The sequence below is a fragment of the Arachis ipaensis genome, chromosome B7 (assembly GCF_059453495.1).
Source record: "Arachis ipaensis isolate K30076 ecotype BB chromosome B7, ASM5945349v1, whole genome shotgun sequence".
NCBI lineage: Eukaryota > Viridiplantae > Streptophyta > Magnoliopsida > Fabales > Fabaceae > Arachis > Arachis ipaensis.
The window spans coordinates 73,431,364-73,458,761 of record NC_142442.1 but is presented as its reverse complement, the minus strand read 5'-3'; the positions used below and the strand labels follow the sequence as shown (position 1 = coordinate 73,458,761).

Below are 27,398 nucleotides of genomic sequence, written 5' to 3'. Positions count from 1 at the left end.
TAACGAAGAATGCGGTTTCACCTTGCAACCAGAGAGAGACGTAGGGGAAATTTTGAGGGAGAGTGCCCTACCACCTTCCCCACTTTTGAACTGCAAACACATTCTCAGGAGGAATAATTCTGAGGGCGAGTGCCCTACCACCTTCTCCTGGAAAAATACTTAAGAGTAACATTCTGAGGGAGAGTGCTCTAACACCTTCCCCAAATCTGCACCACAACCACAAACAAGCAGGATGATACCTCCGTCCTTGCCTGGTGCAAGTGACAAACAAATGCATAACCATGAACATTCGGGATAAAACCACCGACCTTGCCGAAGCCACGGACAAGCAGGATAAGAACCATCGACCTTTCTTGGAACAAATGCTAAATCAATACACAAGCAGGATGAAATCCACTACCTTGCCACGCAAGCGGGACAGCACTACCGTCCTTGCCAATACAGTCATTCAGACCACAATCAGTCATAATCATTGACTTAAATTAGTTTCTTAAGTTATTAGATTCATTAAACCCGATTTCTTTATCAATTTATCAATTTTTTTATCTTGTGAGCGAGACATCGCCACCGTCCTCACCGCGGGCAGGACGAAACCACCCTCTCCACATAGTAATAACACACTGAGAAAGCGAGATTATACCACCATCCTTGTCAGGCAAATAACCTATATCACACTTACAACCAATTCACAATTTCATCTAGTTTCGAAAGATGCGACCTAACATAACCCTATCCATTCATTAACTAATCAACCTCATTATTCCATGAGCGGGATGAAACCACCATCCTCACCACGGGCAGGACGAACCTCCATCCCCGTAACTATTTCCTCCGGTTAACTAAGTGTTCATCCGGGAATTAATCAATTCAATTCATTGGATTTACCCACACTCTTTTCAGAGCTTAAAAACTAGTTTTTGAACATCATATGGAGGTTACAGTGATTTACAAGCTGGCCAAAAAATCTGAACAGTCAAAAATAGAGTTTTTCAAGAAAACAAGACGTGCGCACACGCACATTTATCTGCGTACACATAGATCAAAGAGCATTTCCCGTTGTGCGCGTACGCACAGTTTGCAAAATTTCTTTGGTGTGCATACACCCCCTATGCTTATGTACAGCCTTAAACACACGCTCTGTGTAGTTCGCACACATGCCTCTGTACGCGCACACACCAGCCAATTTTTCTGGTGTTCTGCAGAATCTAAAATTTCAATTTTTAACCCCAGTTTTCAAACGTTCATAACTTTTTCTACAAAATTTTTTTCCTCCATTCTTTAACGGTTTTAACATTCTTATCACTATATTTAAAGTGAATACGCTGAGCGCGATTTCTGAGCTGTCCAGGCCCAAATCCAACTCATTTCTGAGACTATTTCATGCAGAATTCAAGATAGGTCAAGGGGGAGCAATTAGTTAGTGTAGGAAGCATGCCTTAGGTTAGATCTAGAGAGAGAAGCTCATTCTTCTCTCTATAAATTAGGGTTCTTAATTTAATTTCCTTCTAGATTTAGGTTTTAATTTCTTGTTTCCATCTTATTTTCTTTACAATTTCTTGTTCTATTGTCTTGATTTTCCTATTTCTTCTTGTTAATTTCTCATTTTGGTTACTTTTATGTTCATCCACTCTTGTCAATTTCAATTTCCTTTAATGCAATTTGAGGTATTTCAGGTTTAATGTGCTTTCTTTAGTTGTTATTGTTAATTTCTTGCATTGGGTAGTAGTAGATTTTATTATTTCTTGCAATTTATGATGCTTTCCTTTTATGCCTTCCAAGTGTTTGATAAAATGCTTGGTTAGATGTTAGAGTAGCTTTTTGATCATTCTTGACTTGGAAAGAGAAATTAGACAATCTTGAGTCATTAATACCCAATTTAAATTGGTGATCTAGAGTTGTTAGTTAATATTATTTCCATTGACTCTGATCTCTTGCTAATTCAATTAGTAAGTTGATTAGGACTTTTGGATTGAGATTAACTAGTCTTATTTGACTTTCTCTCAATGTAAAGATAACATTATACTTTCTTCCAATGTTGGAGATGACTAAATAAGATTAGCTCTTGTTAAATTGTTGTATCATGATTGATGAGTAGGATAGAAAGCCTATATTCTCAATTCTTGCCATGAATGTCTCTCTTCATTATTTGCTTTCTTTAGTTGTTTTCTTACTTTTCTTGTCATTTAATATCTTGTCCCCTTATTTGCAAACCACCCTTTGGATACCATAACCAATAATATGCGCACCTCACTGCAATTCCTTTGAGAGACGACCCAAGATTTAATACTCTTGGTTACTTTTATTGGGTTGGACTTGTGACAACCAAAAATAAACTTTGATTTGAGGATCGATTATCGGTTTGGGCTATGCTCACAATGAAATTATTTTGTTAAATTCCAAACCGTCATAAATCTTCTTTCAAGTTTTTGGCGCTGTTGCCGGGGAATTGCAATGTGTGCTTGTTATTGGTTATTGTATATATGTCAATATTGTTAATAGCTTGATTTTTGCTTTATTTGCTAGTTGTAGAATTTTATTTCTCTTGTTTCTTGTTAGCTTTTGTTTTTTGTTTTCCTTTTCACTATGAATTCTCATAGCTTTGGCTATGAGTTTGGTTCAAATTATGTTGAAGAAATGGGAACTACAATGACAACATGCATCAAGGATGGAACAATCGAAGATGGGAGGAGCCTCAAGGAATTGATCACTCTTCGTGGCAACAACCTCCTCCGGTTTCTTATAGGTATAATCCAACTCCTAATGCATATCAACCTAATGGATGTGGTGAACTTCATTGTGGTTGTCAACCACAATCACCATATGCCTATGAACCACCTCCTCAACATAGTTTTGAACTACCATACTCACAAGCTCCCTATCACCAAACACCTCCATATGACCCTAATCCTTATCCACCATACCAACCACCTTATGAGCCATATGAACGCTACATAGAACCACAATAATTCCAACATAATTACTCCCAAGAACCACCTCGATATACACCATCTCCATACCCTTACCAAGATGAACCACCTTCCAATTATGAACCCCTTCTCCCAAACAATGAACCCTCTCTTCCACCACCTCCTTTAATGGATGAATCTCTCCAAACCTTCTTGCAAGAACAATGAAGAGATATTAGCTCTTATATCCAAAGGTGAGAAGAGAAGCAATAGGAGTTAAAGAAGCTAGAAGTCATGGTCGCTACCATGGCGTAAGCCATTAACAACATGGCCTTCCACCTAAGCTTATGCATCCCAAGTACTCCCATTGACAAATGTGGAGGATCAACCAAGGAGCTGATGAGCGGATAATTTATACGCTTTTTGGCATTATTTTTAGTATGTTCTTAGCAGGATCTAGTTACTTTTAGGGATGTTTTCCTTAGTTTTTATGTTAAATTCACATTTCTGGACTTTACTATGAGTTTGTGTGTTTTTCTGTGATTTCAGGTATTTTCTGGCTGAAATTGAGGGACTTGAGCAAAAATCAGATTCAGAGGTTGAAGAAGGATTGCTGATGCTGTTGGATTCTGACCTCCCTGCACTCAAAGTGGATTTTATGGAGCTACATAACTTGAAATGGCACGCTTCCAATTCCGTTGGAAAGTAGACATCCAGGGCTTTCCAGCAATGTGTAATAGTCCATACTTTGGCCAAGAATAGACAATGCAAACCGGCGTTCAACGCCAGCTCTCTGCCCAAATCTGGCGTCCAGCGCCAGAAAAGGATCCAAAACCAGAGTTGAACGCCAGAAATGGATCAAAACCTGGCGTTCAACTCCACTAATGGCCTCTGCACGTGCAACACTCAAAGCTCAGCCCAAGCACACACCAAGTGGGACCCGGAAGTGGATTTATCCATCAATTACTTACTTCTGTAAACCCTAGTAGCTAGTTTATTATAAATAGGACATTTCACTATTGTATTTGACATCCTGAGTTTTATCTTCCGATCATAGTAGTCTTGGTTACTCCGGTTCCCTCTGGGGCCGAGACCAATGAACTCCATTATCACTTATGTATTTTCAACGGTAGAGTTTCTACACTCCATAGATTAAGGTGTGGAGCTCTGCTGTTCCTCAAAGATTAATGCAAAGTACTACTGTTTTCTATTCAATTCATCTTATTTCGCTTCTAAGATATTCATTCGCACTTCAACCTAAATGTGATGAACGTGACAATCATCATCATTCCCTTTGAACGCGTGCCTGACAACCACTTCCGTTCTACCTTCGACTGAATGAGTATCTCTTAGATCTCTTAATCAGAATCTTCGTGGTGTAAGCTAGAATGATGGCGGCATTCAAGAGAATCCGGAAAGTCTAAACCTTGTCTGTGGTATTCCAAGTAGGATTCAATGATTGAATGACTGTGACGAGCTTCAAACTCGCGATTGCTGGGTGTAGTGACAGACGCAAAAGGATGGTAAATCCTATTCCAGCATGATTGAGAACCGACAGATGAATAGCCGTGCCGTGACAGGGTGCGTTGATCATTTTCACTGAGAGGATAAGATGAAACCATTGACAAGGGTGATGCCTCCAGACGATTAGCCCTGCCGTGACAGGGCATTTGGATCATTTTCCCGAGAGAAGACCGAAAGTAGCCATTGACAATGGTGATGTATCACATAAAGCCAGCCATGGAAGGGAGTAAGACTGATTGGATGAAGATAGCAGGAAAGCAGAGGTTCAGAGGAACGAAAAGCATCGCTATTCGCTTATCTGAAATTCTCACCAATGAATTACATAAGTATCTCTATCCTTTATTATTTATCTTTTAATTATCTAATCCAATCACATTTAACCCTACCTGACTGAGATTTGCAAGGTGACCATAGCTTGCTTCATACCAACAATCTCTGTGGGATTCGACCCTTACTCACGTAAGGTATTACTTGGACGACCTAGTGCACTTGCTGGTTAGTTGTGCGAAGTTGTGAACCATGGTATTGGCACCAAGTTTTTGGCGCCATTACCAGGGAAAGAAAGAGCGATGAATTTTACATAATCAAAGTGTAATCACAATTTCTGCGCACCAAGTTTTTGGCGCCGTTGCTGGGGATTGTTTGAGTTTTCGGCAAGCTTTTGGTCCGGTAACATCAGTGCCAAGTTTGGATCCGGCAACAACACCAAGTTTTTGGCGCCGTTGCCGGGGATTGTTCGAGTTTGGACAACTGACGGTTCATCTTGTTGCTCAGATTAGGTAATTTTCTTTTTGTTTTCTTTTCAAAAATTTTTCAAAAATATTTCAAAATTTTCTCACCTGTTTTCGAAAAAAAAAAATTTTATTCAAAATTTTTAAAGAATGAATTCTAGTGTTTCATGAAGTATGTGAAGCCTGGCTGGCTGTAAAGCCATGTCTAAATTCTTTTGGACTGAGGCTTCCACTCATAAGTATATGAAGTTGGATGAAATATCAGCTGTTGTATACATGAGAGGTATCTGTGTTTGCTGAAGCTTGGCTGGCCATTGGCCATGTCTAGTGTTTTGGACCGGAGCTTTCAGTGAAAGCTTGGCTGGCTAGTGAGCGATGTCTAATTCCTGGACTGAAGCTTTAGACTAACATGGCAAGATTCCTGGAATTCATATTAAAAAAATTTTGGAATCCTTATTTTTTCTTTTACAAATAATTTTCGAAAAAAAATCCAAAAAAATTAGAAAATCATAAAAATCAAAAATATTTTTCTGTTTCTTGTTTGAGTCTTGAGTCATGTTATAAGTTTGGTGTCAATTGCATGTGCATCTTGCATTTTTCGAAAATTCATGCATTCATAGTGTTCTTTATGATCTTCAAGTTGTTCTTGGTAAGTCTTCTTGTTTGATCTTTGCATTTGCATGTTTTGTGTCTTTTCTTGTTTTTCATATGCATTCTTGAATTCTTAGTGTCTAAGCATTGAAGAATTCTAAGTTTGGTGTCTTGCATGTTTTCTTTGCATTAAAAATTTTTCAAAAATATGTTCTTGGTGTTCATCATGATCTTCATAGTGTTCTTGGTGTTCATCTTGACATTCATAGCATTCTTGCATGCATCACATGTTTTGATCTAAAAATTTCATGCATTGCATCTTTTTAGTGTTTTTCTCTCTCATAAAAAAAAATTTCAAAAATAAAAAAAATATCTTTCCCTTTTTCTCTCTCAAAATTTCGAAAATTAGATTTGACTTTTTCAAAAATTTTTAAAATCTAGTTGTTTTCATGAGTCAAATCAAATTTTCAATTTAAAAATCTCATCTTTTTCAAAATCTTTTCCAAAAATCAAATCTTTTTCAATTTTCTTAGTTATTTTCGAAAATTCTAAAAAACATTTTTCAAAAATATTTTTCTTATTTTTATATCAAATTTTCGAAAATAACATCACCAATTAATGTTTTGATTCAAAAATTTCAAGTTTGTTACTTACTTGTTAAAGAAAGTTTCAAACTTTAAGTTCTAGAATCATATCTTGTGAATTCTTGTGAATCAAGTCATTAATTGTGATTTTAAAAATCAAATCTTTTTCAAAAACTAATTTCAATCATATCTTTTCAAAAATATCTTCTTATCATATCTTTTTCAAAAACTTGATTTCAAAATATCTTCTCTAACTTCCTAACTCCTTATCTTTTCAAAATTTGTTTCAACTAACTAACTAACTTTTTGTTTGTTTCTTATCTTTTTCAAAACCACCTAACTAACTCTCTCTCTCTCTAATTTTCGGAAATATCTCCCTCTTTTTCAAAATTTCTTTTTAATTAACTAATTATTTCAACTTTTAAATCTTAATTTTCGAAAAACTACTAACCTTTTTCAAAAACTATTTTCGAAAATCACTAACTCTTTTTCAAAAATTATTTTCGAAAATTCTCCTTCTCTCTCATCTCCTTCTATTTATTTATTCATCTACTAACACTTCATCTCACCCAAATTCGAACCCTTTCTTCCATCTGTGTTCGAATTTCTTCTTCTTCTTTTCTTCTACTCACACTGGGACCTCTATACTGTGGTAAAAAGGACCCCTATTATTATTATTTTTCTGTTCTCTCTTTTTCATATGAGCAGGAGCAAAGACAAGAACATTCTTGTGGAAGCAAATCCAGAACCTGAAAGGACTCTGAAAAAGAAACTAAGAGAAGCTAAAATACAACAATCCAGAGATAACCTTTCAGAAATTTTCGAACAGGAAGAGGAGATGGCAGCCGAAAATAATAATAATGCAAGGAGGATGCTTGGTGACTTTACTGCACCTAATTCCAATTTACATGGAAGAAGCATTTCCATTCCTGCCATTGGAGCAAACAACTTTGAGCTGAAACCTCAATTAGTTTCTCTGATGCAGCAGAACTGCAAGTTTCATGGACTTCCATCTGAAGATCCTTTTCAGTTTTTAACTGAATTCCTGCAGATATGTGATACTGTTAAGACTAATAGAGTAGATCCTGAAGTCTACAGGCTCATGCTTTTCCCTTTTGCTGTAAGAGACATGGCTAGAATATGGTTGGACTCTCAACCCAAGGACAGCCTGAACTCTTGGGATAAGCTGGTCACGGCTTTCTTAGCCAAGTTCTTTCCTCCTCAAAAGCTGAGCAAGCTTAGAGTGGATGTTCAAACCTTCAAACAGAAGGAAGGTGAATCCCTCTATGAAGCTTGGGAAAGATACAAACAGCTGACCAAAAAGTGTCCTTCTGACATGCTTTCAGTATGGACCATCCTGGATATATTCTATGATGGTTTATGTAACAACCCTGATTTTCGAGTACATGAGATCTTTTCTGAAAGTACGGATTTCTCCGGAAGATCAGTAAAGGGAACACCTCTGCTATATCATCAAGTATCTCAATCCTCATTATCATTATGTCATCCTTAAGCTAGAACCTCCTTTGAGGCAAGCTCGATAATATAATCGCGAAGAACCTAGTTTTTGAACCGTATCGGTTGGCAGTTTTGATTCTGATTTTCGTAAATAGTCTCTGTTTGACGAACCAGACTCGATTCATGAGAGGAGAGAGATAATAGTATAATATTATCATTATATTAGTATTAGAAAATTCTTGAATGACATTATAAGGTTACCTGGTCTGTTTTTGTTAAAAACAGAAAATCGGTTTAACCGGGTTTACGGTTTACTAGTGCAGCTTAGCACCACCACTCTCTGATGAATTTAGCAATGCTAAGGCCTCATTATACATGTTATATTCTCATAATAAATATGTTACTAGTGTCATTTATGCTAGTAGCTCAGAAAATAATTTTTAGAGATGTTTTTACGAGTGTTCCAGTACACCTAGTTTTAGTAGTTGTACACCAGAGATATTTTAATATTATTTTAATCCACCTCCAAGCCAACCAATCACAACTCACCTTACACCCCCAAGACCTCCAAGGCTGTCTCATTTCATCATTTTGGCCGAAAATAACAAGAGAGAAAAGAGAGAAACTTTCATGAACACTTAATCTTCAAAGCTTGATTTCTTCTGAACTAAAACTCAAATCAAAATTCCGTTTTCACCAAAATAATCCTCTCTTCTTCCTCTACATAACCATATAACATATCAAGGCTGGAAATAAGGTGAGATGGCTGTCTCCCTCCCTTTTCAACTCGGTTTTCAAGGAAAACCATGCAAAACATGTGTTTTCTTGATGTTCTTCCTTAGGAATCATGCTTAACTTGACTTGAGGGCCAAGAAACATTAATTTTCAGAAAGTCTAAGGTGAGATATCTCTTCCTAACATACTGAGTGAGATTTGGTCAGTTGAGAGTTTTTGGATTTAAAGTTGTTCTTGATGTGATTTAGGAGGAAAAAGTGCTTAAGGACCACCTGAAAGTTTAACCAAATTAGGAGCAGCAAAACCAGGTAGGGATTGACGAATTTAATCTTGATTGATTGTGTTTGAGTTGTGTGATTATGATATGTTTTGGCTGTGCTTGAAATTGATTGTTTGTATGAGTAATTGTTGTTGAAATTTTGGTGAAAATTTGATGAAATTTGATGAAATTCAAGCTATGAATGTGTGTTCTTGTGGCTGCTGGAAAACGAAACCCTAGAGCTTAAATTGAGGTTCAATTTGTGTTAAAATCATGTAGAAAATATGGGGTTTTAGTGGCTGGAAATTTATTTTGAATTATGGTAAAAATCGGTTGCTGAAAAGACTGAAAAACAGGTAAAAATAGAGAAAGAATCTGAAGAATTTATGAAGAACATGAAGAACACTTTGAGTGTGATGAAGAACAATGAAGAACACCTTTTTGATTCATAAAAGGGCAAGGAAGTAATTAATTTGGTGTTTGAGGGGTTATATGGTAATTTCTGAAAGTTAGGGTGGTAAAAGTAGAAATATTAAAAGTTACGGGTGGTAAAAAGTGAATTTTAAAAGTTAAAGGTTAAAGTAAAGTTAATTTTCGAAAATTTAATAATAAAATAATAAATAATAATAAAATATTAAATAATAATATTTAATTAAAAATAATATTTTAATAAAAATAATAAAATAATGCGGAAAAGGCAGTTTTCTGTAAAAGCTTTAGAAAGACAACTTTAAGCGCAGAATCTCATAATTACCTTCATAAAACACTTAGGGAGTGGTAAGAACATATTAGTGAGGCAAAGATAAAAGAAAGATAAAAAGTTGAAGAAAAGATAAAAACTAAAGAAAAGTCTGTAAGGTTTTAATAACAGAAAAATAGACAGAAATTAGTGAACGAACTAGGGCAACATAGTTAGTCCTTGAGTTGCGACTAGGGTTAGGTATTATATGAAAAGTTAAACTGTTTCAGTATAGACTTAACGAACCTATACTTGGGACAGGCGAACTATTCATACCGAAATTTACATAAACTTTAAATACATACGTTAAGCAGAGAAATCAGAGCAGAGTAGAGAAACACAGAAAACAGAGTAACCAGAGTAAAGTAAAGAGATAAAGAGAAAAAGAGTAATATAGATACAGATGAAAAGAGTAATCAGAGAAGAGAAAAGAGATACAGAGAACAGAGTAATTAAAACAGAGTAAAGAGATACAGAGAAAAGAGAAACCAGAACAGAGTAAAGAGATATAAAGAGAAGAGTAATATAATAAAGAGCTATATTTATATATATTAGTTGCTTGAAGCAACCCAAAGCTATACTTATGTATATATATATATATATATATATATATATATATATATTAGTTGCTTGATGCAACCCAGAGCTATATTTATATATATATTAGTTGCTTGATGCAACCCAAAGCTATATTTAATATATATTAGTTGCTTAATGCAACCCAGAGCTTCTATAGGGAAACTAAGTTACCTACAGCTATTTTCCGCTTCCCCAGAGCAGAGCAGAGTATATATATTTTCCTGCAGTAAGCAGAGGCTGTCTCAAATGAGCGGCTATTATTATATGCGCATTTATTTAGGAACGAAAAATCGTATTCGGGAAATCGGGATTACTCGTGACCGGATAAATGTCGGGATTGCGGACAGCCAACCGACACATGAGCTCATGGCCTGCGCTAGGGCTAGACATGCATCATTCTTGTCTGCGCATCATTCTCTGTTGCATTCCTTTCTGTGTGTGATCTATTTCTTTGTGTTTGTCTGCTTGTATGCTATTTTTATGTTTTATTTTCTTGTATTCTTTTGTTTGTGTTCTGCTTTCTATTGTCTCTACTTTCTCTTTCTGTCTTTATCTTTTGTTTACTGCTTCGCTATATTCTATTATTCGTCTGCTAATCGACCCCAAATAAATGAACGTAACTAATAACCCCGACCCTACTAAGGACTCCCCAGTTCTTACCCCTTCTCTCTCCCTTTCCCCTTCAGATGGAAGTAAGAGTTCCTTTCCGTAGTTCGCTGACGATTGTACGCAAAAAGGGATTCCGCTCTAGGCAGTCTTCTGAGTCTAGGGTGAATATCGTTCTCTGATTATATGTATAACTGTGAGACCAGCCAACGTCTGCACCCCCGTTCATATGCGTACTTTAACCTAAATCCTGTGTACGAGATTCCTATTGTGTAGCTACTTTATGAGGTACCAGAGAGACGTCCTGTGGAAGAGTCTGATCGTGTAGAGGAGTAACAGATGATGTTCTATCTTCTGATGACGTTCCACCTGACTTGAGTTTTGAAGACCTAGAACGTACTTTCCCTCGCTTTAGTAGTTTAGAGGGACTAGGTGAGTATAGAGTCTAGGCTAGCCTAGGTGCCAGCTTAGAGACCTTTGAACAGGTCAGGACCTGGGATGTTGTATGTATGTATATGTATAAAGTTATTATCTAGCTATATCTAGGGGTGTTCTAACTAAAGGTCTATACTCTAATAAAAGCTAGATAACTGAATGATGCTAGCTACTCGTGATGTATTTATGTGTGGTTGTTTATAACTGTTTTATCTGTTATTACTTGTGAATTGATTTTGAGTGATTCCGTCTATTAATCCAAATGTTTTCAAAAAAAAAAAAAATACACCTCACAAATTAACTACGCGTTTAACAACGAATCAGGCTCATATGATAAATAATAGATAATAATTAGGAAGTCAAATTGGTAGCGCTCAGTTTCCGGTATGATCTAGACATATTGAAAATCGGGTCATTACAGTTTATCTGAGCTATCAAAGATGTCATTGGACACCTCTGCAGGTGGATCCATTCACCTAAAGAAAACGCCTGCAGAAGCTCAAGAGCTCATTGACATGGTTGCTAATAACCAGTTCATGTACACTTCTGAAAGGAATCCTGTGAGTAATGGGACGCCTTTGAAGAAGGGAGTTCTTGAAGTTGATACTCTGAATGCCATATTGGCTCAGAACAATATTGACTCAGCAAGTCAATATGATTTCTCAGAGTCTGAATGGAATGCAAGCTGCATCCAACAGTACTCAAGAGGCTTCTTATGCAGAAGAAGCTTATGATCCTAAAAACCCTGCAATAGCAGAGGTGAATTACTTAGGTGAACCTTATGGAAACACCTATAATCCATCATGGAGAAATCATCCAAATTTTTCATGGAAGGATCAAAAGCCTCAACAAGGCTTTAATAATGGTGGAAGAAACAGGTTTAGCAATAGCAAGCCTTTTCCATCATCCACTCAGCAACAGACAGAGAACTCTGAACAAAATACTTCTAACTTAGCAAATCTAGTCTCTGATCTATCTAAGGCCACTGTGAGTTTCATGAATGAAACAAGGTCTTCCATTACAAATTTGGAAGCACAAGTGGGCCAGCTGAGTAAAAGAATCACTGAAATCCCTCCTAGTACTCTCCCAAGCAATACAGAAGAGAATCCAAAAGGAGAGTGCAAGGCCATTGACATAAGCACCATGGCCGAACCTGTAAGGGAAGGAGAGGACGTGAATTCCAAGGAGGAAGACCTCCTGGGACATCCAGTGATCAATAAGGAGCTTCCCTCTGAGGAACTAAAGGACTCTGAGGCTCATCTAGAGACCATAGAGATTCCATTGAACCTCCTTATGCCCTTCATAAGCTCTGATGAGTATTCCTCTTCTGAAGAGAATGAGGATGTTACTGAAGAGCAAACTGCCAAGTTTCTTGGTGCAATCATGAAGCTGAATGCCAAATTATTTGGTATTGAGACTTGGAAAGATGAACCTCCCTTGTTCACCAATGAACTAAGTGATCTGGATCAACTGACATTGCCTCAGAAGAAACAGGATCCTGGAAAGTTCATAATACCTTGTACCATAGGCACCATGATCTTTAAGGCTCTGTGTGACCTTGGTTCAGGGATAAACCTCATGCCCCTCTCTGTAATAGAGAAACTGGGAATCTATGGGGTGCAAGCTGCTAAAATCTCATTAGAGATGGCAGATAATTCCAGAAAACAGGCTTATGGACAAGTAGAGGACGTGTTAGTAAAGGTGGAAGGCCTTTACATCCCTGCTGATTTCATAGTTCTGGATACTGGAAAGGAAGAGGATGAATCCATCATCCTAGGAAGACCTTTCCTAGCCACAGCAAGAGCTGTGATTGATGTGGACAGAGGAGAACTAGTCATTCAATTGAATGAGGACAACCTTGTGTTTACAATGCAAGGATCTCTCTCTGCATCTATGGAGAGGAAGCATAAAAAGCTTCTCTCAAAGCAGAGTCAAACAAAGCCCCCACAGTCAAACTCTAAGTTTGGTGTTGAGAGGCCACAACCAAACTCTAAGTTTGGTGTTGAACTCCCATATCCAAACTCTAAGTTTGGTGTTGGAGAGTCTCAACAATGCTCTGCACATCTGTGAGGCTCCATGAGAGCCCACTGTCAAGCTATTGACAATAAAGAAGCGCTTGTTGGGAGGCAACCCAATTTTTATTTATCTAACTATATTTTTCTTAGTTATATGTCTTTATAGGTTCATGATCATGTGGAGTCACAAAATAAACAAAAAAATTAAAAACGGAATCAAAAACAGCAAAAGAAAAATCACACCCTGGAGGAAGCATCTGCCTGGCGTTCAACGCCAGAACAGAGCATGGTTCTGGCGCTGAACGCCCAAAATGGGCATATCCTGGTGCTGAACGCCCAGAACAAGCATGGTTCTGGCGTTCAACGCCAGAAATGGCTAGTAAATGGGCGTTGAACGCCCAAAATGGGCACCAACCTGGCGCTGAACGCCCAGAGTTGTGTTCAAGGGCATTTTGCATGCCTAAATTGGTGCAGGGATGTAAATGCCTTGACACCTCAGGATCTGTGGACCCCACAGGATCCCCACCTACCTCCACTCACTTCTTCTCATCCCTCACCACTCTCTTTCACACAACCCCATAAACACTCTTCCCCAAAAACCCTTCACCAATCACCTCAATCTCTCTTCCCATCACCTCTTCACCACTCACATCCATCCACTCTTCCCCATAAACCTACCTCATAAACTCCACCTACCTTCAAAATTCAAAACCAATTTCCCACCCAAACCCACCCTAAATGGCCGAACATTAACCCACCTCCCTCCCCTATATATAGCCCTCCATTCTTCCTCATTTTCACACAACACAACCCTCTCCTCTCTACTTGGCCGAAACACACTTTACCCCTCTTCTCCATATTTTCTTCTTCTTCTTCATCTATTCTTTCTTTTATTGCTCGAGGGCGAGCAATATTCTAAGTTTGGTGTGGTAAAAGCATAAGCTTTTTGTTTTTCCATTACCATTGATGGCACCTAAGACCGGAGAATCCTCTAGAAAGGGGAAAGGGAAGACAAAAACTTCCACCTCCGAGTCATGGGAGATGGAAAGGTTCATCTCCAAAGCCCATCAAGACCACTTCTATGATGTTGTGGCCAAGAAGAAGGTGATCCCTGAGGTCCCTTTCAAACTCAAAAGAAATGAGTATCCAGAGATCCGACATGAAATTCAAAGAAGAGGTTGGGAAGTTCTAACAAATCCCATCCAACAAGTCGGCATCCTAATGGTTCAAGAGTTCTATGCCAATGCATGGATCACCAAGAACCATGATCAAAGTAAGAACCCGGATCCAAAGAACTATGTTACAATGGTTCGGGGGAAATACTTAGATTTTAGTCCAGAAAATGTGAGGTTGGCGTTCAACTTGCCCATGATGCAAGGAGATGAACGCCCCTACACTAGAAGGGTCAACTTTAATCAAAGGTTGGACCAAGTCCTTATGGACATATGTGTGGAAGGAGCTTAGTGGAAGATTGACTCCAAGGGCAAGCCGGTTCAACTAAGAAGATTGGACCTCAAGCCTGTGGCTAGAGGATGGTTGGAGTTCATTCAATGCTCAATCATTCCCACTAGCAACCGATCTGAAGTTACTGTGGATCGGGCCATCATGATTCATAGCATCATGATTGGAGAGGAAATAGAAGTTCATGAAGTCATCTCTAATGAACTCTACAAAATAGCCGAAAAGTCATCCCCCATGGCAAGGCTAGCTTTTCCTCATCTTATCTGCCATCTATGTTACTCAGCTGGAGCTTTCATAGAAGGAGACACTCCTATTAAGGAAGAGAAGCCCATCACTAAGAAGAAGATGGAGCAAGCAAGAGAGCCCATTCATGGAGCTCAAGAGGCGCAAGAAGTTCATCACCATGAGATCTCGGAGATGCCTCAAATGCAATTTCCTCCACAAAATTATTGGGAGCAAATCAACACCTCCCTAGAAGAATTAAGTTCCAATATGGGACAACTAAGGGTGGAACATCAAGAACACTCCATATTCCTTCATGAAATAAGAGAAGATCAAAAAGCAATGAGGGAGGAGCAACAAAGGCAAGGAAGAGACATAGAAGAGCTCAAGGACATCATTGGTTCCTCAAGAAGGAAACGCCACCATCACTAAGGTGGACTCATTCCTTGTTCTTATCTCTTCTGTTTTTCGTTTTCTATGTTAAGTGCTTATCCATGTTTGTGTCTTCATTACATGATCATTAGTAGTTAGTAACTTTGTCTTAAAGTTATAAATGTCCTATGAATCCATCACCTCTCTTAAATGAAAAATGTTTTAATTCAAAAGAACAAGAAGTACATGAGTTTCGAATTTATCCTTGAACTTAGCTTAATTATATTGATGTGGTGACAATGCTTCTTGTTTTCTGAATGTATGCTTGAACAGTGCATATGTCTTTTGAAGTTGTTGTTTAAGAATGTTAAATATGTTGGCTCTTGAAAGAATGATAAATAGGAGACATGTTATTTGATAATCTGAAAAATCATAAAAATAATTCTTGAAGCAAGAAAAAGCAGCAAAGAACAAAGCTTGCAGAAAAAAAAATAATAGGCGAAAAAAAAAATAGAAAAAGCAAGCAGAAAAAGCCAAAAGCTCTTAAAACCAAGAGGCAAGAGCAAAAAGCCAATAACCCTTAAAACCAAAAGGCAAGGGTAAATATAAAGGATCCCAAGGCTTTGAGCATCAGTGGATAGGAGGGCCTAAAGGAATAAAATCCTGGTCTAAGCGGCTAAACCAAGCTGTCCCTAACCATGTGCTTGTGGCGTGAAGGTGTCAAGTGAAAACTTGAGACTGAGCGGTTAAAGTTAAGGTCCAAAGCAAAAAAAAAAAAAAAGAGTGTGCTTAAGAACCCTGGACACCTCTAATTGGGGACTTTAGCAAAGCTGAGTCACAATCTGAAAAGGTTCACCCAATTATGTGTCTGTGGCATTTATGTATCCGGTGGTAATACTGGAAAACAAAGTGCTTAGGGCCACAGCCAAGACTCATAAAATAGCTGTGTTCAAGAATCATCATACTGAACTAGGAGAATCAATAACACTATCTGAACTCTGAGTTCCTATAGATGCCAATCATTCTGAACCTCAATGGATAAAGTGAGATGCCAAAACTATTCAAGAGGCAAAAAGCTATAAGTCCCGCTCATATGATTGAAGCTCTGTTTCATTGATAGTTTGGAATTTAGAATATATTCTCTTCTTTTTATCCTATTTGATTTTCAGTTGCTTGGGGACAAGCAACAATTTAAGTTTCGTGTTGTGATGAGCGGATAATTTATACGCTTTTTGGCATTGTTTTTAGTATGTTTTTAGCAGGATCTAGTTACTTTTAGGGATGTTTTCCTTAGTTTTTATGTTAAATTCACATTTCTGGACTTTACTATGAGTTTGTGTGTTTTTCTATGATTTCAGGTATTTTCTGGCTGAAATTGAGGGACTTGAGCAAAAATCAGATTCAGAGGTTGAAGAAGGACTGCTGATGCTGTTGGATTCTGACCTCCCTGCACTCAAAGTGGATTTTCTGGGGCTACCGAACTTGAAATGGCGCGCTTCTAATTGCGTTGGAAAGTAGACATCCAGGGCTTTCCCGCAATGTATAATAGTCCATACTTTGGCCAAGAATAGATGACGCAAACTGGTGTTCAACGCCAGCTCTCTGCCTAAATCTGGCGTCCAGCGCCATAAAAGGATCCTAAACCAAAGTTGAACGCCAGAAATGGATCAAAACCTGGCGTTCAACTCCACTAATGGCCTCTGCACGTGCAACACTCAAAGCTCAGCCCAAGCACACACCAAGTGGGCCCCGGAAGTGGATTTATGCATCAATTACTTACTTCTGTAAACCCTAGTAGCTAGTTTATTATAAATAGGACATTTCACTATTGTATTTGACATCCTGAGTTTTATCTTCGGATCATAGTAGTCTTGGTTACTCCGGTTCCCCTCTGGGTCCGAGACCAATGAACTGCATTATCACTTATGTATTTTCAACGGTAGAGTTTCTACACTCCATAGATTAAGGTGTGGAGCTCTACTGTTCCTCAAAGATTAATGCAAAGTACTACTGTTTTCTATTCAATTCATCTTATTTCGCTTCTAAGATATTCATTCGCACTTCAACCTGAATGTGATGAACGTGACAATCATCATCATTCCCTATGAACGCGTGCCTGACAACCACTTCCGTTCTACCTTCGACTGAATGAGTATCTCTTAGATCTCTTAATCAGAATCTTCGTGGTGTAAGCTAGAATGATGGCGGCATTCAAGAGAATCCGGAAAGTATAAACCTTGTCTGTGGTATTCCGAGTAGGATTCAATGATTGAATGACTGTGACGAGCATTAAACTTGCGATTGCTGGGCGTAGTGACAGACGCAAAAGGATAGTAAATCCTATTCCAGCATGATCGAGAACCGACAGATGAATAGCCGTGCCGTGACAGGGTGCGTTGATCATTTTCACTGAGAGGATAAGATGAAACCATTGACAAGGGTGATGCCTCCAGACGATTAGTCGTGGTGTGACAGGGCATTTGGATCATTTTCCCGAGAGAAGACCGAAAGTAGCCATTGACAATGGTGATGTATCACATAAAGCCAGCCATGGAAGGGAGTAAGACTGAATGGATGAAGATAGCAGGAAAGCAGAGGTTCAGAGGAACGAAAAGCATCTCTATTCGCTTATCTGAAATTCTCACCAATGAATTACATAAGTATCTCTATCTTTTATTATTTATCTTTAATTATCTAATCCAATCACATTTAACCCTACCTGACTGAGATTTGCAAGGTGACCATAGCTTGCTTCATACCAACAATCTCTGTGGGATTCGACCCTTACTCACGTAAGGTATTACTTGGACGACCCAGTGCACTTGCTGGTTAGTTGTGCGAAGTTTTGAACCATGGTATTGGCACCAAGTTTTTGGTGCCATTACCAGGGAAAGAAAGAGCGATGAATTTTACATAATTTTACATAATTACCATGGTATTCTGCGCTCCAGGAGCATAGTGAGGGAGCGAACTTGAAGTTTCAAGGTAAAGAAGAGGAGTTGAAGCAAGAATTGCAACAAGGGGAGGAAGTTGAGACATTTGAGACAGAAGGAGTGGTTGAAGATTTAGGAGATGTTGGAAGTCCATAGAAATGTAGAATTACAGAGCCCCAAAGGTTGAAGAGATTGATCAAGAGATGGATTCAATTATTGATGAGTTCCTATCTACAATCGAATCCTCTCCCATTGGACATGAATTTGAGGTCATAGAAGAATGTGCACAACCTCCCATACCCTTTATAAGCAATGAATAAGAGACTAAATTGGAAGAAAGCTATCAAGGGGAAGATGTTGAAATTGAAGAAGCTTGCAAAGAGGTGGAAGTTGTCAAGGAAGAACATAACGGAGTAGAGCTTATAAGACCATTAGAGACACCTCTCCCCAAGCCATCACCATCCATCCTTTCATTCAAGTGGGTAAATCTCTTATCTCTAAGATTTATTATCCCACTTGGATATGATTTGCTTGAGACAGATGGGCAACTTAGAGCTCTTTGTGGCTCTAAGAGAAAAAGGGAGATGGTTAGTAGTTGGAAACATCACTCTAGGTTCATGATGGTTGTATGCTCAAAGTTGAATTGCAAGGGTTGGAGTCATGCTACATTGAATGGGTCTAGTAAGTTGTTTGGAGGCTTCATTGAGAATTTGGCTTGCTCACCACCCGGATGGAATTACCATGATCAACTTGAAGACGGGTGTGAAAACAAAGTGTGGGATCCCGGATCACACAAAGAGGATCAATTTTGGGAGCTCATGGTTTGTGAAGAACTCCATCAAGGCCTGATGCAAATGACATGGAATGATGGAGCTTATTGGAAGTCCAAGCATTCGTGGATGCTCAAGGATAGATTCAAGCACAAGCCATGATGCTGGCAGAAATTGGCGAATTAAAAATTGTTAATTTATATACGTTGCAAGTATAGTTCTTAACTCGCCAGAAAACTGCCTATCAATTTAAAATGGTGTCACAGAAAATTGAAATTAAAATATTGGGAGTATGAGTCCCAGGTCGTCTCCCAATGAGTTGCAGAAAAGTGTGCTATTTTATTAATCAGATGTTTTCAAAAAGGTTTGAGTTGAGTAAATAGGAAATTAAATTGGCAAATTTGAATAATGTAAATAAAAGTCTTGACTGGGAGTTGATTAGTTGGAATCCCTATTATTGTTGGAATGCTCTCATGATTAATTGACAATTAAAGGTTGTCTTGTTTAGTTATCCTTTACTAGGTAAGGGAAAGTCAAACAAGTTGGAATGCTACGTCTGTTCACAAGTTGCAATCCACTTAATTAAAAGGGATTGGTGTTAGTGACTAGAAGGCAATCCAACCATAAACCCAATTACAATTTTTCTTTCAAGCTTTCCAACTCAAGGGTTCCTTTCAATCAACTCCCCATCAAGTTAGGGAACTACTCGCTCATTGTGAATGTAAAATTTATAGCATATGAAAAGGAATTGAAGAAAGACATTGTAAATAAAAATCAAAATAGTCAATTAAAAATAAAAGTGATCCTCGTATTAAATAATCCTAAAAATATTCCAATGGTAAAATTAAACAAAGCAAAGAACATGGAAGAGTAAAGCCAAGTAAAGAAAACGAACTAGAATGACAAAGTCTCGATGAGGTAATAACTCTTCTCAGTGTTCCAATGCCAAAAAGTAAGAGAAAATTAAATCCTAAGAACTATGAATGTATGTAGAGAAAACCTAGAGGAGGAGTAAACTAGATCTAAAACTAAAAACTGTCTAGAATGAATGTTATTGTTGGTTTCTGCATGTTCTCTGGCTCTAGTCTGCTATTCTGGGGCGAAAACTGGGTCAAAATAGGGTCCAAAATCGCCCCCAGTGATTCTACAAATTATGCAGATCGCGCACGCCACGCGATCGCGTCGCTCATGCGGACGCGTCATTCACGTTTCGCTTCACCATGCGGGCGCGTTGTCCATGCCTCTGCGTCGCTTGTGCTTTTCCATTCCACGTGGTCACGTCATCCATGCGGCCGCGTCACTGTGATTTGGTCTTCTCCGCCCGGTCGCGTCGTCCATGCGGCTGCGTCGCTTCTCGCTGGTCATCTGCTCAATTTCTTGTGTTCCTTCCATTTTTGCTAGCTTCCTTTCCAATCTCTAACTCATTCTTGCCCTATAAATCCTGAAACGTTTAACACACAGATCGCGGCATCGAATGGAATAAAGGAGAAGTAAAAATGCATAATTAAAAGTCTGTAGGAAGTAGTTTTCAATCATGTAATAATTTCAGGAAGGAAATATAAATGCATGCTATTTTAATGAATAAGTGGGTAAGAATCATGATAAAACCACACAATTAAACACAATATAACCCATAAAATAGTGGTTTATCAACCTCTCCACACTTAAACATTAGCATGTCCTCATGCTCAATTGAAGGAGATAAAATAAATAAGTATGAACATGTAGAAACTTATGCAATGCAATGCAATCCTATATGTACAACTATATGATTCTTGCCCACTGGATCAAGAGTAAATAATCTCTTCAAAACAATTACAAATCAAATTCCACTAATTCTATCATTATACAGTAAGACAGATAAAGGTGCAAGAAGATAGCTCATGAAAGCAGGGAACATGGAAATTCAAGCATTAAACCCTCACTGATGATGTATGTACGCTCTAATCTCTCTAGTGTATAGGGTAATCACACTATCCTTCTATAATCATGCTCTCTAACTTTTGTTTTTCTCCTAACCAATCAACAACAGTTAATATACCAATGCAAACATCATGAGGTCTTTTCAAGGTTGTAATGGGGCCAAGGTAGGGGTAGGGATATATATGGTTAAGTGAGCTTATAAATTGAATCTTTAATTAACCCAAGCTTTAACCCAACCTATATATATTTAATGTAACCTTAGAATTCATACCTAGCTACCCAGAATTCCCTTTTTCATTCCATACTCATGTATCAACTTTTTATTTTAATTTTATCATATGTGCATTGATCTTTGAATTCTTAATTCAGCATTGGGGTGATTTTGTCCCCTTATTTAATTATTGATATTTTTTTTTTAGACATAAAAGTGAACATAGCTTATCAATGCACATAGATTTTTAATTCTTATAGTTTCACATGAGTAGGTATCCAAATTCCCATTGTATTTTCATGACACATTCTCTTAATAACTTTTATTCCCACAATTTCCCATATTTAACTAGCACACACAATTCTATCTTAAGCTAACCAAAGATTCAATTTGGGATATACAATTGTTTTTCCGCTTAAGGCTAGTAATGTGGTGAAATATAGAACAAATGGGATTTAAATGCTCAAAGTGGTTAACAAAGGTAATTGAAAAGGGTAGGCTTAATTTGGATAAGTGAGTTTAAACAAAAAAATGGCCTCAATCATATGCAAGCATACAAATATAATAAATATTGGACATATAGGATGAAACAAAATATAGATTACAATCATAGATAAGTAAGCACACAAGAATAAAATATTTATGGTTAAATAATGTAACTATGCATAAAGGCTCAAATCTTCACAGGTTGTGTGTTCTTTAGCTCAAAAATGATGTTCCAAATACAACTTCAAGCATATTCATCATAAAAATTTTTAAAAATTAGTGAAATCTTGTTCCAAAGATAGAGTCTTAGAAGAAACTTATTGTCTTTATAATCAAGTAGAACATGTATGCAACTAACCTATTACTTTGCAATTTATCCTATTATATAAAAGAAAGAAAATCTAACTAAAATATCCTAATTTATTGGTGCTAGGGAAGAGAAATTACCTCCAGAAGTCAGGTACTGACCGACCTCCCCACACTTAAGGCTTTGCACCGTCCTCGGTGCCATCTGTCAGGAACAGGGGTGGGCTAGTAGCAGTATCTCCACAGTCGGGACCATCATGGCTCCCTGTGCTGGTGAAAGAAGTGGAGTCCTTGAAGTGTCCCTTGAGTAGCTCCTTGAGGTGTTTGAATCGGCGCTCGTTACGGCGCTCTCTTAACTTCGCTTTCTATTCTTGTGATCCAACCTTTCGATTATCTGCCGGAGCAGTGCGTCTGTTGTAGGTGCTTGTGTTGTTGAAGAAGGAGTATCTTCAACTGGTGCAGTAGGAAGGCTTGTAGTGGCTGCTGGAGGTCTGAGGTATTTCCCGTTAGGGACATACTGCTCATCCCGCCAATTTAAATTACCAAGTCTTTTATACTAACAACCTATTTGTAAGAATAATTATATTAAATTAATAAAATATAAATAGGGAATTTGTGAAAAACAGGCATCAGAATAGTAGAATGGAATAATCTAGAAAAATGTATAATGCCATATGAGCTTTTTCACAAACACATAGCATGCATGGTAAATAAGCTATTGAAAGTATTAAATTGAACATGCAAGCAACCCTTTAAAAAGTAATATATAATTGTCAAACAAATCTTGAATAATCCACAAAAATATATAAAAAATAATGACCCAAATAAATTTCTAACACCAATAATGCAATGAATGAAAGTATGCAAATAAAATAAATGAAATATAATGGAAGTGAAGAGGGATGAAGAAGAAGAAAGTAAGAAAAGGACGAAGAAAGAATAAGAAAAGATAGAAAAATTAGGATTAGAGAAGAAAAGATAAGAAAATTGGCTGATCTGGATATTCTGTGCGCCGCTTGTGATGCAGTCGCGTGAGTGACGCGGTCGCGCGGATAGCGCTTCTATGAAATGACACGGACGCGTCATCCACGCGGTCGCATGGATCGAGCTGTGCCACTAGCGCGAGGGCAGTCGCGCGGTCGTGTAACTTTCTGTTTGAAGCTCATATTGCCAGATTTTAGGGTGACGCGGTAACGTGGGGGACGCGATCGCGTGGTTGACCAATATTGGGATATGACGCAGACGCATGGGGCATGCGTTCGTGTGGTAAGGTCTGTGCGTCTAGCGCTAGTCCAGCATCACACCAGCTCATCTTTCGGCCATGCACCCTTTTGACGTCGATTTTCAGGTCACGCGGCCGCGTGGGCGACGCGTTCACGTGGGGTCAAATTATGCTAAAGGCGCGCCTCTAGCCACACTTTCGCTTGACTCTCTGTTCAATTTCTTTTCCTCCTAACGCACTAGTGACGCGGACACGTCAGCGATGCTGCCGCATCGCGTGCGTGCTCTTTTTTTTTTTTAATTCTGAAAGTATGTAGAATGCAGTGTTAATATGAATGTTATGAGTAATTCCAGGTTCAATGAAATAAAATAAAATAAAACTCAAAAACAAACAAAACGAAATAAAAATAAAACTGAAAAGGGAACGATCATACCATGGTGGGTTGTCTCCCACCTAGCACTTTTAGTTAAAGTCCTTAAGTTGGACATTTGGTGAGCTCCCTGTTATGGTGGCTTGTGCTTGTATTCGTCCAGGAATCTCCACCAATGTTTATGATTCCAATGGCCTCCGGGGTCCCAAATCTTGTTTCTACACCCGTCTTCAACTTGATTATCATGATTCCATCTGGGTGGTTCAGCCTTAGAATTCTCACTGAGGCGTCCAAACAACTTCCTAGACCTATTCAGTTGAGCTTTATACCAACCTTTGCAATTAAACTTTGAGTACACAACCATGTTGAACCTTGCAGGACAATTCTTACCACTGGCCATCTTCCTCTTACTCTTAATACCACAAAGAGCTCTAAGTTGACCATCCGTCTCCAGTAGCCCATATTCAAGTGGGATTAGAAAGCTAAGCGATATGAATTTTACCCACTTGAATGTTGTGAAGGATGATGGCAACTTAGGGGGAGGAGTCTCCAACAACTTTGGCAAGGTGATTTCAAGCTCCATTCCCTTGTGCTTTTTGACAATTTCCACCTCTTTGCAAACTTCTTTAATATCAACCTCTTCCTCTTGGTAGCTTTCTTCCAATTCAATCTCTTCTTCATTGCTCACCAAGGGCATGGGAGGCTGTGGTTCTTCTTCTTTAATCTCCATCTCTTGATCAACCTCTTCCAAGTCTTCAACTATATGCTTTGGAGGTTGTACACCCTCCTCAACATCAAATGCAACCGTCTTGGAAGGAGGTTCTATGTCTTGACTTTCCCATGGAGGTTCAGCATCTCCTAAGTCTTCAACCACTTCTTCCTCTGCAACTATTATGGCTTCTTCCACTTGTTCCAATACAAAGCCATGTTCCTCTTTGTCCGCCGAAGTTTCTAGTGTCTCCTTCATGCTTTGCTCTTCTTTTGATTCTCCACATGTAGCCATGGGAGTTCTTTGAGTGCTCAGATATTGAAAAGCTATTATATTTACTAACTCGCCGAAGGTGACCGCGAAATTTAGCACACTCTTATTCATCCTTTCTTGCCTTTGAAGAATAACACGAAGTCTGTCATCCATTGGAGGTTGGGGTGGATATGAGGATTCATTGGTTGGGAGAGAGGGTTCATAATAGGAAGGTGGTTCATCTTGATAATGATATGGAGATGGTGAATATTGAGGTGGTGGTTCATGAGAGTAGTTGTGTTGGAAAGGTGGTGGTTCTGTGTATGGTTCATTTGGCTCATAAGGTGGTTGGTATGGTGGATACGGGCTAGGGTCATATAGAGGTGATTGGCGGGAAGGGGCTTGTGAGTATGGTGGTCCAAGGTCATGTTGAGGAAAGGGTTTATAGGCATATGGTGGTGGTTGTTGATAGTCCATTGGAGGTGGTTGTTGCCATGAGGGTTGATCAAATCCTTGTGGCTCCTCCCATCTTTTATTGTTCCAACCTTGATGCCTGTTCTCCTTGTAATTTCCTCTTCTTGCAATATAATTGTAACCAGACTCATAGCCAAAGGGGTGAGAGTTCATAGTAGTAAATAAAAATTAAAAATAAAAATAAAAATAATTTTAAATTAAAGGGTTATTTGAAATTTAAATTTTTTGAATTAAATTTTGAAATTTGAAAATTAAATATTGAAATCTAAAATTTGAAATTTTGAATTTTAAATTTTTGAAATTTGAATTTTGAAATTTGAGATTTGAAATTTGAAAAATTTTTAAAATTGAATTTTGAAATTTGATTTTTGAAATAAGGTAAGATAAGATTTTGAAAAAGATATGCTTTTTTGAAAAAGATTTAAATTTTGAAAATTTTTTTTAATAACTAAATAAAAACCAATAACCCCTTAATTTACGAAAAAGCAAAAATAAAAATAAAAATAAAAACAAATAAACAAGTAAAAAGCAAATATTTACAATAACCAATAATAAGACACACGTTTGTAATTCCCCGGCAACGGCGCCATTTATTGATGCTGACAGAAATTGGCGAATTAAAAATTGTTAATTTATATCGTTTCAAGTATAGTTCTTAACTCGCCAGAAAACTGCCTATCAATTTAAAAAGGTGTCACAGAAAATTGAAATTAAAATACTGGGAGTATGAGTCCCAGGTCGTCTCCCAACGAGTTGTAGAAAAGTGTGCTATTTTATTAATTAGATGTTTTCAAAAAGGTTTGAGTTGAGTAAATAGGAAATTAAATTGGTGAATTTGAATAATGTAAATAAAAGCCTTGACTGGGAGTTGATTAGTTGGAATCCCTATTATTGTTGGAATGCTCTCATGATTAATTGACAATTAAAGGTTGTCCTGTTTAGTTATCCTTTACTAGGTAAGGGAAAGTCAAACAAGTTGGAATGCTACGTCTGTTCACAAGTTGCAATCCACTTAATTAAAAGGGATTGGTGTTAGTGACTAGAAGGCAATCCAACCATAAACCCAATTACAATTTTTCTTTCAAGCTTTCCAACTCAAGGGTTCCTTTCAATCAACTCCCCATCAAGTTAGGGAACTACTCGCTCATTGTGAATGTAAAATTCATAGCATATGAAAAGGAATTGAAGAAAGACATTGTAAATAAAAATCAAAATAGTCAATTAAAAATAAAAGTGATCCTCGTATTAAATAATCCTAAAATTATTCCAATGGTAAAATTAAACAAAGCAAAGAACATGGAAGAGTAAAGCCAAGTAAAAAAAACGAACTAGAATGACGAAGTCTCGATGAGGTAATAACTCTTCTCAGTGTTCCAATGCCAAAAAGTAAGAGAAAATTAAATCCTAAGAACTATGAATGTGTGTAGAAAAAACCTAGAGGAGGAGTAAACTAGATCTAAAACTAAAAACTGTCTAGAATGAATGTTATTGTTGGTTTTTGCATGTTCTCTGGCTCTAGTCTGATGTTCTGGGCCGAAAATTGGGTCAAAATAGGGTCCAAAATCGCCCCCAGCGATTCTGCAAATTATGAAGACCGCGCACGCCACGCGATCGCGTCGCTCATGCGGACGCGTCATTCGCGTTTCACTTCACCATGCGGGCACGTTGTCCACGCCTCCGCGTCACTTGTGCTTTTCCATTCCACGCGGTCGTGTCATCCATGCGGCCGCGTCACTGCGATTTGGTCTTTTCCGCGCAGTCGCGTGGTCCATGCGGCTGCATCACTTCTCGCTGGTCATCTCCTCAATTTCTTGTGTTCCTTCCATTTTTGCTAGCTTCCTTTCCAATCTCTAACTCATTCTTGCCCTATAAAGCCTAAAACGCTTAACACACAGATCACGGCATCGAATGGAATAAAGGAGAAGTAAAAATGCATAATTAAAAGTCTGTAGGAAGTAGTTTTCAATCATGTAATAATTTCAGGAAGGAAATATAAATGCATGCTATTTTAATGAATAAGTGGGTAAGGATCATGATAAAACCACACAATTAAACACAATATAAACCATAAAATAGTGGTTTATCAACCTCCCCACACTTAAACATTAGCATGTCCTCATGCTCAATTGAAGGAGATAAAATAAATAAGTATGAACATGTAGAAACTTATGCAATGCAATGCAATCCTATATATATGAATGCAACTATATGATTCTTGCCCACTTGATCAAGAGTAAATAAGCTCTTCAAAACAATTACAAATCAAATTCCACTAATTCTATCATTATATAGTAAGACAGATAAAGGTGCAAGAAGATAGCTCATGAAAGCAGGGAACATGGAAATTCAACCATTGAACCCTCACTGATGATGTATGTACGCTCTAATCTCTCTAGTGTATAGGGTAATCACTCTATCCTTCTTTAATCATGCTCTCTAACTTTTGTTTTTCTCCTAACCAATCAACAACAGTTAATATACCAATGCAAACATCATGAGGTCTTTTCAAGGTTGTAATGGGGCCA

General features: G+C 37.9%; 1 non-coding gene across 1 annotated transcript; it reads right to left on the bottom strand.

Annotated features, from left to right (window-relative positions):
* Positions 1-7,570: 7,570 nt before the first annotated feature.
* LOC148552991 (small nucleolar RNA R71) lies at positions 7,571-7,678 on the bottom strand. Its single transcript, XR_015893787.1, has one exon. It is a non-coding gene; the product is annotated as a small nucleolar RNA R71 (small nucleolar RNA).
* Positions 7,679-27,398: the final 19,720 nt, after the last annotated feature.